Genomic DNA, 14,892 nt, shown 5'->3' on the forward strand with positions numbered 1-14,892 from the left:
AACATTTGCTAATGTGCACTGAAAACAAACAATGGCCTAACTGAGGTTGAAGTGAATGTTATTAGTTTTTAAGGTATTTAATCACATAGATAGATAGATAGATAGATATATACTTTATTAATCCCCAAGGGGAAATTTGTCGAGACAGTAGCAGCAACACACAAGAATAAAAAAAAAAACACAAAATATAAGAAGGGTTAGGGTGATCTGGCAAGAGGTGAACTGTTGTAGAGCCTTCTTGTACACAGCGTTGATGTTGGCCTTCCAGTTCAGTCGGCTGTCGATGGAGACGCCCAGGTACTTGTACTCCTCCACCATGTCCACGTCCACTCCCAGGACACTCAGAGGTGTAGGAGCTGTCGCCTTCCTCCTGAAGTCCACCACCATCTCTCTGGTCTTGGCCACGTTCAGCCGCAGGTGGTTCTCATCGGCCCACTTTACAAAGTCACTCACCACTGCCCTGTACTCCTCCTCCCGTCCATCCCTAATACACCCGACCACTGCAGAATCATCAGAGTACTTCTGCAGATGGCATGACTCCGTGTTGTACTGGAAGTCACTGGTGTACAGGGTGAAGAGGAAGGGAGACAGAACAGTAGGCCTACCTGCAAACTCATGAGGGGTGAAAATGTGACAACAGGGGGGGGGGGGGGGGTGCAGGTGACTTTTGTTGTTGTCGCACACCAGATCCACGTTGTTTGATGACACCTCAAAGCTTTTATAACTAGCCTACGGTCTTTTGATTGTTCTGACCGCAAAACTAAATAATAATAACAAACATTTAAAGAAAAAAGTCCCTCTGAATAATTCAGTGATCGGGCCCTAATAATAGTAATAACAACTTTACATTGTCATTATATATAATATGGTTAAAGTCATTAATGAACCAACTTCCTTTTTTTGACTTGTGTGCTCCGCTGAGCTTTGAGCCTGTTCCATGAGTCTGTTCCGTGAGTCTGTTCCATGAGTCTGTTCCGTGAGTCTGTTCCGTGAGTCTGTTCCGTGAGTCTGTTCCATGAGTCTGTTCCATGATTCTGTTCCATGAGTCTGTTCCATGAGTCTGTTCCATGATTCTGTTCCATGATTCTGTTCCATGAGTCTGTTCCATGATTCTGTTCCATGATTCTGTTCCATGAGTCTGTTCCATGATTCTGTTCCATGAGTCTGTTCCATGAGTCTGTTCCATGAGTCTGTTCCATGATTCTGTTCCATGAGTCTGTTCCATGATTCTGTTCCATGATTCTGTTCCATGATTCTGTTCCATGAGTCTGTTCCATGATTCTGTTCCATGAGTCTGTTCCATGAGTCTATTCCATGAGTCTGTTCCATGATTCTGTTCCATGAGTCTGTTCCATGATTCTGTTCCATGATTCTGTTCCATGAGTCTGTTCCATGAGTCTGTTCCATGATTCTGTTCCGTGATTCTGTTCCGTGAGTCTGTTCCATGAGTCTGTTCCGTGAGTCTGTTCCATGAGTCTGTTCCATGAGTCTGTTCCGTGATTCTGTTCCATGAGTCTGTTCCGTGATTCTGTTCCGTGAGTCTGTTCCGTGAGTCTGTTCCATGAGTCTGTTCCATGAGTCTGTTCCATGATTCTGTTCCATGAGTCTGTTCCATGAGTCTGTTCCGTGAGTCTGTTCCGTGATTCTGTTCCATGAGTCTGTTCCGTGATTCTGTTCCATGATTCTGTTCCGTGAGTCTGTTCCGTGAGTCTGTTCCATGAGTCTGTTCCATGAGTCTGTTCCATGAGTCTGTTCCGTGATTCTGTTCCATGAGTCTGTTCCGTGATTCTGTTCCGTGAGTCTGTTCCGTGAGTCTGTTCCGTGAGTCTGTTCCGTGATTCTGTTCCGTGATTCTGTTCCGTGATTCTGTTCCGTGAGTCTGTTCCATGAGTCTGTTCCATGAGTCTGTTCCATGAGTCTGTTCCATGATTCTGTTCCATGAGTCTGTTCCATGAGTCTGTTCCGTGATTCTGTTCCATGATTCTGTTCCGTGAGTCTGTTCCATGAGTCTGTTCCATGAGTCTGTTCCATGAGTCTGTTCCATGAGTCTGTTCCGTGATTCTGTTCCATGAGTCTGTTCCATGATTCTGTTCCATGAGTCTGTTCCGTGATTCTGTTCCATGAGTCTGTTCCATGATTCTGTTCCATGATTCTGTTCCATGAGTCTGTTTCATGAGTCTGTTCCGTGATTCTGTTCCTTCCTCTAATAAAGTTTTTAGAGCCGAAGACGGCCTCAAAAGCTCTACAACTTAACGTCACTCGCTGTGAGAGCGCTGCACAGCGCATTGCGTGCAGACAGCATCACTCCAATCTTATAAACGCCGGCCGGACAGTTGACCTCCCCCCCCCCCCCACACCCTACCCCAAAACAAAAAGTCTTCGGATCTACACTATTCACGTGGATGCCCTATTTTGATTTCAAAACGGCAAATTTAGTTTGCAGGTATGTAATCACAAATTAGGGGATAGGACACGTTTATATTTTGACCATATAATAGCAAAAGATGAAACGTCAAGGGAGTTTTTTTACAATTCTGCTGTCGACATTCCATAACACTCCATCCAACAGTTGTGGAGACACTTAAAAACCGCAAGTGTGAACCTCATGACCATGTCTGAATCAATTTAATGCAATACTGATATATTACAGTCTAGAGTAGAGAAACACACAAACAATGCCTTCACAAGAGCCTGGCTATAAAAAGATGCAGCCGTCTCATTTCATTATTCAAGTGTAAATATTAGGATTGTATCAAACAAAATGAACACTTATGCATAAGCAAAGTGACTGAGGCCTGTATGTGTTATTGGAGATGCTTTCATCACAGAACACTACTGTAAGGTTAAAATAAATGTTTACACAAACTGGTGTAATTGGCTCTGGACAATTTGATCTGTGATGCTCCTCAAGCTAAATTCCTGCTAGTCTATGTTTGGTCTTCTGCTCAAGATGATTAAATTGCAAACAAATGTTTTTACACTGACCTCTATCTTTGACAAAAAGTGTAGTTTCTGAAGGACAGTAGCTGGGAAAGCTGTGTTTCAGAGGAAAAACCAGTGTGCTATCATGTTAACAACTAATCAGAATGAAAATGTTTGTGTTTCTGGGAAATTGAGAACAGTGTTTTGGAATGATCCTTCGGCGACTTTTCAAAAAATGTCTTTGTTTCATTCTGTGTTGGAAATACGCAGCACCGATCCACCCACTCACACCGCAGTGGGACGATACATCTTACCTCTCTGAGAACCACAGACCCTGAGATTGGGAAAAAGTGCAATGTTTGATCTTGCACTGATGCTTCACAGTGATGCACTACCAAAACCTGCCAGCACAGGCAGTGAGGATTAAACCAAACAAAACAAAAACATAAGCAGTTATGCCACAGTCAACATATATAGAAAGTAGAGTAAAGAAGTAGAGCTCTAACTTGGAAGTAAGTGCTAGAGACAGATTTCCCCACAGAGACTGACCTCCATAGAATGGGAACCCGTTTAGGTTTCTCATGTTCTGGGAAAATGTTTACGCCTTCACCGAGAAAGTTATGTTTTTGTTTTATTTAATCAGTTTGTCTGTCGGGTGGATCAGCCGATATCTCATAAAGCTACACACAGATCTTCATTATGTTTTGTCAACTGAATATTGTTGGTCTGTTGACAAAACACACTGTTTTGTCAACACAGCTGAATATTAGCGAACAATCAATTTGTTTTATCTGTTGATCTCGATTATTAGTTATAATTACAAAACAGATATTTATATTGCCGTTCCTGAAGTTCATGTCATTTCACCTGTGCGAGCACCATGCACTGAAGATGTCTGTGAGATGAGGTTGATTTCTCCACAAAGCTTTGAAGTGGAATTTATTTTGTTAGTCATAACAGAGACACTCCAAATCACTAGGGAGTGAATGTAATGTAATGTAGTGTAATCATATTGAGCTCAATGACTAACACTGAGCTCAACATTCCTGAAGCAAGACCATTTGACGAATTGTGAAGGCAATCGCCTTTTACTGCTTAACCCAGACGGACAAAGGGAAATCTGATTTCTGAAACATAAATTATTGATCTGGAAATTACCGTCACATCTTTAAAGTCTAACATGCTGTCGCATATTAAAGACACATTAGGAAGCAACTTTTCCGTATGTGTTGTATTGTGCTAACTCCTCATGTAGCCTTTGATAGTCGTGGTTATGACTGTGGAGAGCACAGGAACGGGACTCACTATGCTTCCAAAGGGAAGAGCTCTCCGGGGAAGCTCAGTATCTGTTAAAACAGATATTGAGTTTGTTGTTCTACCTCTGGGGGGGGCGGCGGATCTGTTTCAGATCTAGCTGCAGGGTTGCTAGTGTGGATGTTTATTTGTCTTTCTCAATGACAGTGGCTGTTATCACTAAAGTTTAAGTCTGAAGGAACAGCAGCAGCCTTCTGCCATTGATCATAATCCAATGGAACATCACCTTCAGATGGTGGTTCATTGTTTATTGTTCATATGGATCCCTATTAGTTGTTACCAGGGTAACAGCTGGGGTCCATGATTAGTCACAAGGGATGATGCTGGTACAACAAATATGAACTGTGATGACATTAAGACAACCAAGCAAACCAAGGTAATAACGAGCAACCACAGTGGATCACATGACACTGAGGCAACCCTGGTTCGACCAATAATAGTTTTGAAAGGTCATTTTCTTCTTAATCTTCTGAATTAAAATCATCCTTTTTCTCAGGGAAATCCTGAAACATTTAGATCAGGGGTCCCCAAACTTTTTCCTGAGAGGGCCACATAACGTTTCCCTTGTCTGCTGGAGGGCCAGCCGGGGGGGGGGGAGCAGCGCGTGCGCTCTGATCGCTCTTTAAATGAAGTATCGATACATCTGAACGCTGATTGGCCGAGACGCGACACGTCCCATCAAAGATGTTTTATTGCGAAGAGCACCACTTCACATTTTCTCCGCGTCTCACTGCAATCTCAACGGCAGCGGGCCAGGTGAAAAAATAAATAAATCGGAACGCGTCTCTGGTATTGTTCAGGGGGCCGGTCCAAATGTGGAGGCGGGCCGGATTCGGCCCGCGGGCCGTAGTTTGGGGACCACTGATTTAGATCATGTCACAGAAAAAAAAGTCCTCCACTTACAAATATGAATTAGTTTGTTGTGTCGGCGGCTCATGCAGAGTTTTGAAGCATGTAGCTGTGGTCTGGGACTCAATAATAGCACCAGTGGCCTGCCACATGTTCAGGCATCGAGATTTTAGTTTGATACATTGCAGAATCAATATAAATTGTGGGATATAAAACATCATGAAAAGAATTTCAAGGAAAGTATTTTATCATGATACTACATTGCAACCTTATCAGCATTCAGCCCGAGGAGGCTTGTTAAAAATGCACACAAACACCACTTGAACCTTGAGGCTGATACAAACCGTCTGCATTAGAGAGGATGTTTAAATGTTTAGTCTCAGGAGGACCAAACCCTTCAGGGAGAATTGGCAATACACGACCTTGAAACCCCAGTGACCTCTAACCTCTCATAGGAGAGGCCCTCTGAAAACACAGACAATCATGCATTTGAACAAAAAGATAGACTTTATGAATATAAAGAGAGAATAAGAGGGGAAGGGAAGCTGAAGAGAGGCAGCAGGAACCCGAGGGAGAGGGTAGTGAGAGACAGGAAGGCCGAGTGTTGCCTTCCGTAAGTGTTAATGATAATAAAGAAGGGCTTAAGAGGGTTTAAAAGCTGTTGGTGGATAACAGCAGGACAAATGACAGGGCCTTTCTAACAGCAGCACTTGACTGACCCCAGCTGAGTCAACAACATTGCCACGGGAAATCAGAATACCTGGAGGGGAGCAAGAGGAGGTTGTTGCTTCCTCACATGCGTGAACATTTCTTTCTCATCATTGTTGATCCTTTTGGTGTTTCATGCCCTATTGAACGTGACCTCCAGCGCACAAGAGGTATTTTTAGGAAAAAGCAGACACGGTTTCATAGGCTATCCGTCTTCGTATACCTACATGTGAGTGTTGATATAACAGTCAAAGATTTGGAAGTGATACTATATTTTATTTTTGGAAACCATGTTGTAGTTTTCATTACCGACTATTACAACCTTCCAAATACTGCTAACTATTTCTTGGCTGGAAGTTGTAACTTCCTGTAGTTTCTGCCAGATTACCCATGGGTGTGTTTTTTGTACATACAATAATTGTTCATTTTAGAGCCTAAGAGGCAGATTTGAGGCCCTTTGACAGAGCCAGGCCTACTTGTTCCCCCTCTTTTTAGTCTTGGTCCTAAGCTAAGCTATGGCAGCTTGTAATAGTGAGTGTGGTATCAATCTTCTCATTTAACTCTCTGTAAGAAAGCAAATCGCACACGTAGCTAATTGCCGCAAACATCAATGATTTTTTGTATAACATGTTTTTGGTTCAATGGGCATAAAGCAGTGGCAGGGCTTTGAGAGAGGAAAGTGGCGTTGGAGGACATTATGAACACTGTGTTCCAGCTCTTTGAAGCAATGAGAACATGAATGCAACAACATTCATAGAGAACTGCTTTCCATTATTAACTGACAAACATGATAAGAAGGATTTATGAGATCACAAAGAAAAAGAAACATCTGTGTTTCATTTTTCTGAGAGCCAAGAAGTAGTCTACCTTACTAAACATGTTTTGCATCCAAACAACAGATGGTATATGTTAAATCAGCTGCTTATCACTGATAATTGTCAATCACATTTCCATGTGAAGCAAAGCATTAGAACCGATGAGCAGGTGAGACCTCACACAGTTATGTTGATGTGGTGCAACTGTTCAAAACAGATCAAGCAATCATAATAAATAAAGATTTACTTTCTGAAAGTGGGCTGTCTAAGCACAGACGTTCTGGAATAGGTATTCGCTTAATCGCACACATTAATCTGTGGTTGCTCACAGCCTTCCCACTTAACTAAGCAACAAATAAACACGTGCTTGAATAGTTTCTCATTTAAAAATGTTGGTTTAAAACTTCCGGCCCTCTTTGATGACATCATTGAAAATATAGTACTCTTAAATTACGTCATCATTTCTGAACATAGGTTATCTGGTTGGAGATCTTGACGGTATCACATGTGTTACATAATCATCTCTAATCATCTAGATTCATAACAAAATGTTGCTTTGCTTTTTTTACACAACAAAACAGCTTTTCTATAAAGCTTTGCCCCTGACCACGCTTCATTTTTGGTGACAGTACCTCTGACTCCTGGTTTGTGAGTATAATCTTTTTAGATCATTCCAAAAATTCTTATAGGATATGTTGAAAACAGCCAGGAACCACCTTATTTTATAAAGGATTTGCCTGAAAGGGTTCATATGAATAAGAGGTACAGTGTACAATTCAATTAATATGAATCAATAGCACGTTGTTATATCATATGCCATTTTAATTCATGTATAAGTATTTACAACGTTACCAAAGTTGATGTTAACTGAAGTAAACATATCTAAATAAATATAACATTATGAATAATTAAATAATGGTGGTCGTTCTCAGGATCGGTTTGTCTGGATAAAAGTTTTATAATTTACATCAGTGTTTCTGAATGAAAACCAATCTTATAAACTTAAAGATGGTTAACTCACTACCAAAAGCCTGAAGGCTTATTTTAAGATAAATGTGTGTCAACCCTATTATATATATATTTTGATTCTTGGCTTGATATGCTTGTTCCTGTCTGAGGAAGTCTCCGCCCTCTCATTTGAAACCACCTGACTTTGCTTTAAAGCCGAGGTAACATTTGGACAACGTTCTACTATTTATTTTAAATGAAAAAAGTTGACTTTGCTGAATGAACATTTCCTCTTCTTTTTCTAATTCACATTAGCACGATAACCACGGCAGGTAAGTCCAGTCCATATCTGCCACGACAGAAAATATGAAAGAAAATTTATCAATGGAAAAGGATGTAAAAAAGATATTTCACATATAGGACATTTTGAAATTACTTAAATATCTGAAGAGAGTAATGCAGAAAAGTTCTGGTTATCTGATCTTTTTGTTTACGGAGAATGAAGAAGTGTTGCATTCTTTTCCTGTTTTCCCTTCCACCATATATCTCTGTTCGAGGAGTTCCCCTCCATGTTCACTCTGCATAGACCCCAGGTCATCACAAACATGTAGCAAGATAACAAGACCTCCATCAGGATCATGGCTCCCCTCAGCATATTACACAGTGTGGGAAAACTCATTCTGGACAATAAAAACATGTCCTGACACAGGAACACAACAGCCTGTTCTGAGAAGTATAAAAATGGCATGACCTGAAGCACTCACGACTCAACTTAGACTGCAAGCAAATAGTATATGAGTGCTGGAGTCATGAATTCAGACAAGAGAAAGTTCAGTGCTCTCAAAAACGGATTTTAAAGATACTTAAATGACAGAAAACAATGAAAAACATCATTAATCTTAACAGAGGAAACATAAAAATCATTTCTAACAGTAAACAGGAAAGCCTGGGTTTCCTCCACTGATGAACAAAGTTACTGTAAGGCTCTAGTTGACAGTTCAATGTAATAAATTAAAGGAATAGTTAGATGAGAAGATTGATACCATGTTCATGTTTGTGAGTATGTAACTGAAGCCAGAAGGCAGTCAGCCAGCCTAGCGTAGGTGCACCCTGGTGTTGTTTAACAATACTACGTTACGATAGGCCTACATAACTTCTTATAAAGCAACAAATTGCCAACTTTACGTTTCTGTTTGTGTATGGATTGAAGATGTAAAGTATGTTTAAGAGGGCGTGGTATTAATTGTTTTACTTTGGACAGAGCCAGACTAGCTCGCACTAACACAAGTCAAAATCAACGTGGTAACATGAACGGACACTTAATGTACAAACTGGAAGACATTTGAGCAGAGATGTGATGGAACAGTTATAAACCAAATAGTCTGAACTGAAATAAACAATTTGATAAGGCAAAGTGATTTCTACCTCTACCGCTCATATTTATTCAGAGGGGGATCTGCTGTCCACTTCTTCAATAAAAAATTCTGATACAGGAAGTCAACAAAGCTGAGTGAAGAGCGTCAGGAAGGAAGGTCAGCTGTTGGTAAAAAGAGGAAGGGGGCATAGTTGGCAACAGCGGGGAGCTGTACTTCCCATGTTGGATCCCTTGTTTGTATTAAAGCGTGAACTGGTGATATGGAGGATGTGGTAGAACAAAGATGATGCTCAAAGACACAATAGGATGGACCAGAAAAGCAGATTTCATTCCGCCTCTCTCTTCCTGGTCTGAATGCTCCCTGCTGACCTGTAAAACACATAACGCACTTATTTCTCTTCACTGATATGACTCCTTTGCTGATACTTTGACCCAGAGCTGATATCAGATTGCGTTGCATAGCGGCTAGTAGACTCTTGGCTCTCAGGCAGGGCATTTTATCTACTTCAGAATTGGTCTTTCACTTTCCCAGCACTACTCCTCATTTATCTGGATACGTTTTTGGTGTGGAGACATAAATCTGCTATCTTCGGGTTCTACACACTCTTGGCAAGAGGTGTGCAGTTGCCTCAAATTCTACAATGACAGGTCACGTGATGGTCACAACCTTGTCCTCTCCTGTCTTAACACAGTGGACTTTGTGCTTACTTGGCTAATTCAGTGTATTTTTCATGCATTACATTTGTAATCAGAGCCTGATGTGCAGTACATTTGCCAACTGCGGAAAGTCTTGAGACCAGAACGCATAGCAAGAGAGAGGACTTTATGAGAACGTGAGGGAGAATACTCATGAACAATCCAAGCAGATGATGTTCTGTACAAACGATTTGGTGTAGCACATCATATATTCTTCTTATGCACTGAGTTCTTTTATAAGAGTGTTCATTGCCTCCCACACATGATATCTTTGTGCAGCTGGAAACACTTCTGAGTTGGGGAATGAAGTGGGTCCCAGTAGACATAAGCATGTTTGATTTGGTCCATTGACGAGATTAGCTAATCTGGTTCAGAGGGTTTTTTTCAGGGGTTTTTCTTCAGATGGTCCAAACAGCAGATACAACAATTGGTTACTCGATGATTAGAGATCAAACTAAAAGTACCAGGAATGGATTGTTTAAAACTCTGAATAAATCTGCAGTTGTCTACACAACAACTAGAGGCAGCATTCTGTACGTGTGAAGAGAGGTGCGGTGTCTCTACTTTTCCGTCCACTAGGGACACACAGGAAGCCAGTTCGGCCTTCCTGTTATCGTAGTAAAGCAGCAACTACTACATACCGTGCGGCTCTGTGCTCCTGGCGTGCGTTGTGCTTCTAATCATGCTGAGTGAGGACAGGGGCCAAGTCGGTTTGGATAAAGTGCAAGTGTGCAGAAGGGCAGGAGCAGAGGAGTGAGCGGTGAACAAAGCGTGGGCTAATTTATGACTCCCAGAGCAGATGGTGGCCTGGTCGCAGCTCCTCGGCCATGAGGGACAGGGCCCTGTCTGGCTCAACACCCTGTGATCCTATCCTGGAGTAGATCAACCGTTCAGAACCCTGACTGCATGAGCAGTCAATCGTCCCCGCACTCAATAGGCCTGGTGTAAATTAGCTGGGTGTTGAGAGGCTAACGGAGCGAGTGATGGACAAAGATTGCCTTGAGGCCAAGGTCTCGAAAGATAGACACAAAGCTCTCTGCTTCTTATTAATATGTGGGTTCATTTGAGTTTTGTCTTGAGCAGACACAGAAACACAGACAAAACTAGACAATATGATTAAATGTTTTCATTGTCCTCTTGTAAAAAACATTATGAAATGAACTCCATGAATGAACTTCAACTGTGAGGGAATATTTTCACCCAACAGCAGTACATTTATAAATGAACCGCATTAAAAGTTGCCTAACTATGATACAAGACAAATGGTTTGGCAGTTGTTTTTTAAAAATATATTAGCTACGAACTAGAAAATTCCTGTGAAACAGCCCAAAAAAATGTCTGTTGCTCCGAGTGATTTATTTATGTTATCGGGGATTCAACCTACTGTACATCATAAGTGTAGAGTTGGCAAGACTTGTTGAGTTACTTCCTGTTCCCAGAACATCCAGAGTAAGTCTCAAGATGCTGACAGGAAGAGAGAGTTTTAAATTTGGAGCTTGACTCAACCTTTGTCACCCAGCTTTGTCCCTCTCACTGATCCTCCTGACCTTGACACTCTGGTCCCAACTTTGATTCAGTGTTGTTACAGAATCAATCATAATCTTTTCATCCTTTTCCCTGAAATAAGCTTAGACACCGTAGATTTTAAATAACAAGTGTATTATCGTCTGTCCCCTTCTAAAAGTAAAAAATAAGATCACTTCAACAATGTGCTACTTGGTTCAGCACATCCTCACCACTGATTCCTGTTGTTGTGTTTTATCATTCGAGGTTTATTATTTATTCAGTATTATCCCAGTGAAGCGTATTACCCAGTGGGCAAGGTCCCTGGTGTGCAGAAGACTGTTGGTTAAGGTTACGTGTGTTCGGCGCACATATCCGATGGCGGTGCACATGTTTCTAATTCGACACAGAGAACAAACACACAACAAACAATAGAGGCGTTCAAATGTTCTCTATAAATGTAACCCATGTGAGCAAAACAAATCATCAAACCTATCTTGCACCCCAGGGTAGCGACACATAAAAATGTGAAGAATCTGACTGCTAGTGCTGAAAGGCATGGACAATCACAGCTCACAACCAAATAAGTCAGAGAAACTGAGCATTATTGCTTTTGGCTTTTGAAAACATTTGAACTGTGGTTGTGAATAAGTGAATAATATGGGTCCAAACTCAAGGGATGGAAGTTGTCAGTATTCATTTACCTTGAGTCTTGATTTGTGTGTGGTTTGAGAAAAAAACCTTCACACACTTCTACAATTTATTCTGAGAACCAAGATATCACACTGACAGCAAGAGGCAGAGAGAGAGAAGTCGGATGAGAGGTGGAGGGGAGAGGATGATGATGATGATGATGATGATGATGGAATGAGAACAATTGATTGACTGACTGAAGGTGTTCCTGCTGTAGCAAGTTGCCCATTCCTCTTCTCTCCCAATCGACATACTGTACTTATCTATCTGTTCTCTTTCTTCCAGACTTCACATGTAAACTGTTGTTTTTTTACAGAAGGCCCCTGGGTATATGTGTTTTAACAATGTGTGAACCAACACTGTAAAATAGACTCGTAGAAAGTGAAAATAAAAAAATGAATTTAGGGTGTAAGTCACCAATCTAGTCATGTCTACATTTGGTGCACTCTATGCTCTCTGCATGTGTCAGCTCGTGTTTCAAGCCTTGCTCTGTGTCAGGGCACTGCTGCCACTGTACATCACCAACACAGCCCTGATCCAATATTTGTGGTCTACAACTATCACTGACTGGAGTCCCCCAAGCCACATCTAAGAAAAGACAATATTTATCACTGGAAAGCAATGCATGCCCAAGTTAGCGCTCACACACTGAAACGCAAACACACCCACACCCACACACCCACCCACACACACTCACACACACATACACATTCATGTGCACATAGAGTAAACTGAATCCACATTGTGGTTCTAGCGGGTTCATGTGACGTGTCACTGTGTACCACACAAGCCTTGTCCTGATTCGGCCTGGTGTGGTTTGTTCCGGCTGTGTTTGAGGACTGCTAACTACACGATTCTGTGTGAACTTCCTGTAATGTATCGATATCGACACAACATAGCCTGGAGAAGGTCGAGAAATATGAAAATGTGTTCGAACCAGTTTGCATGCAGGTGTTTTACTGTGCACTCTAGAAATCACTTTAAAACTTTTACAGGAGGATACAGATTTAAACTGGCCCACCTCCGAAACCAATTTTCATCAAGATGTTTACAAGAAGGCACAGTAGTGTAGTACGGTTGCTGTGTGGTTAAGTGCGCACAAACGTACATAAACACACACCTGCTGCTAAGTGAAATCACAAACAGATGCATGAGACATCTAGAGTAGAGGCAGAGGTCTGATGCACCCGTATGAGAACCCAGCCCAGCCCTGTAATTACTATCAGACACAGAGACACATTTACAAACCAGGACAGGGGAACACATGGGAGACATTAGCACTGTCACTACGGCCACACACATGTAAAGTACAACAGGGCTTGAATATACGTTGATATGGACATGATGATGCTTTACTTATATATTAGCCAGTCTGCGGCTTGAGAAAACTTCCTGGTTCTCTTTTTTCCCCCACTTGAAACGTGAGGTTTTCACTCAACCCGAAATATAAACCACGTTTCCATATAACATGCAAAACAGACTTCACCTGTAAGAATGCAATGATTGAACAATGTGTGTGCATATTTGTGTAATATGACATATGGAAGCATGAAATGCTGTATGGCCTACATGTTTTTATACCCACTATATAAGAAATGGCGTGAGAGGCAAACTAAATGCCCCTCAGCAGTGGAAGGTTTGTGGGATTTGACAAACATAAAAGTTCAGCTACTCTGAAAAGGATACAATTGTCTACATTTTGAGGGGGGAAATAACCACATAAAATACTCTTGTTTCACTTTTCTTTACTGGGGCACACACCACAAGAGTCAAGAGCTTTCCAGTGAAAGAAAATGTCTTCATTCTAATGTTAAAAGTCTAAAAGGATTCGGATGAAATTCATCAACAGATTAAAAAAGGTCAGAAAAAAACCTGTCATTGAAATCTGTCAGAGAAGACCCTCACAAAATAGTTTACCATAATCAAATGCAATAACAAGACATGTCATGTTTTGAGTTAGATCATAGACCTTATAAGTAATTGGTTCATCAGAGGCAATACAACTTGATTAAAGAAAAATCTAACCAAATTCTTTGTAAAAACATTTTATCCTTGAGACAGGTTCCAAGCATCTAATGAAGGCCATAGAGACTAAAACATGTAGCAAGGAGATACAGGATGAAACACAACTTCACACTCCATTACCAAACAGAGATGATATAGCATCCCACCTGTGGACGTGTGCTACAGCATCTGGTGTTACCTCACTTACCCGTTTATGCACATACTCTCTCAAGATGTTGTAGATCTGAAACGCTTCAGAAAGTCTCTGAAAAGCAAGCCCATCATGCTTTGGACAAAACAAAACACATAATGTTCTCTCTTTAAATCGTGCTCCACTTGTTATTCTACTGTCAGGATGCTAACCAGTAGAGAACACAGTGTTAACATCACTCCACCGCACCCTCTGGGATTTGCAATCTGCCCTCCTACAGCCAATAAATCTACTTACCCCTACATACAAAGAAACAGGATTTGTCTCATACACACACAAGAATACAAGCACACACATTTAGTCAAGATGGACAGCTTAACTAAACCCTGTGAACTTGGTGTGGTCTATTAAATAACATTCCTCAAATTATTATGTGTGAAAACACAGCCATATACATACATTTTTATCTTGTCCTCCGTGATAAAAGTTGTCAAGCATTGCTTGAATAAACTAAAAATGTGAGGGTGAAGAGAGATGGGAGGTTTACATTCCTTACTGCAACTCAACCTTATAGTCACAACATCAAGTGAATGTAGCAGTTCATTTCCCACCATAGGTGATTCATCAACAGCTTGATAGCTTATTTGACTTATTCTGACTCCTATCTGTGAGCCTGCACCAACTAGCCAGAAGAAAAACCAGCAAAGAAAACCTTGTGTCTGTTGGCTCCTTGATCAGACCTCTGCACAATGCAGATTGTATAATTAAACTACAAGTAAAGGCCTTCCTTTTTTTACTTTGACACACTTCCAGTACTCCAGTAGGTCCAGTACTTTCTTAATTAAATTCCCCTCCAGTGTCTCTGGAGCGGTTTCACTGAAGGTGACCCACATTTACTAGTTAAGCAAATATAA

The sequence above is a fragment of the Pseudoliparis swirei genome, chromosome 17 (assembly GCF_029220125.1).
Source record: "Pseudoliparis swirei isolate HS2019 ecotype Mariana Trench chromosome 17, NWPU_hadal_v1, whole genome shotgun sequence".
NCBI lineage: Eukaryota > Metazoa > Chordata > Actinopteri > Perciformes > Liparidae > Pseudoliparis > Pseudoliparis swirei.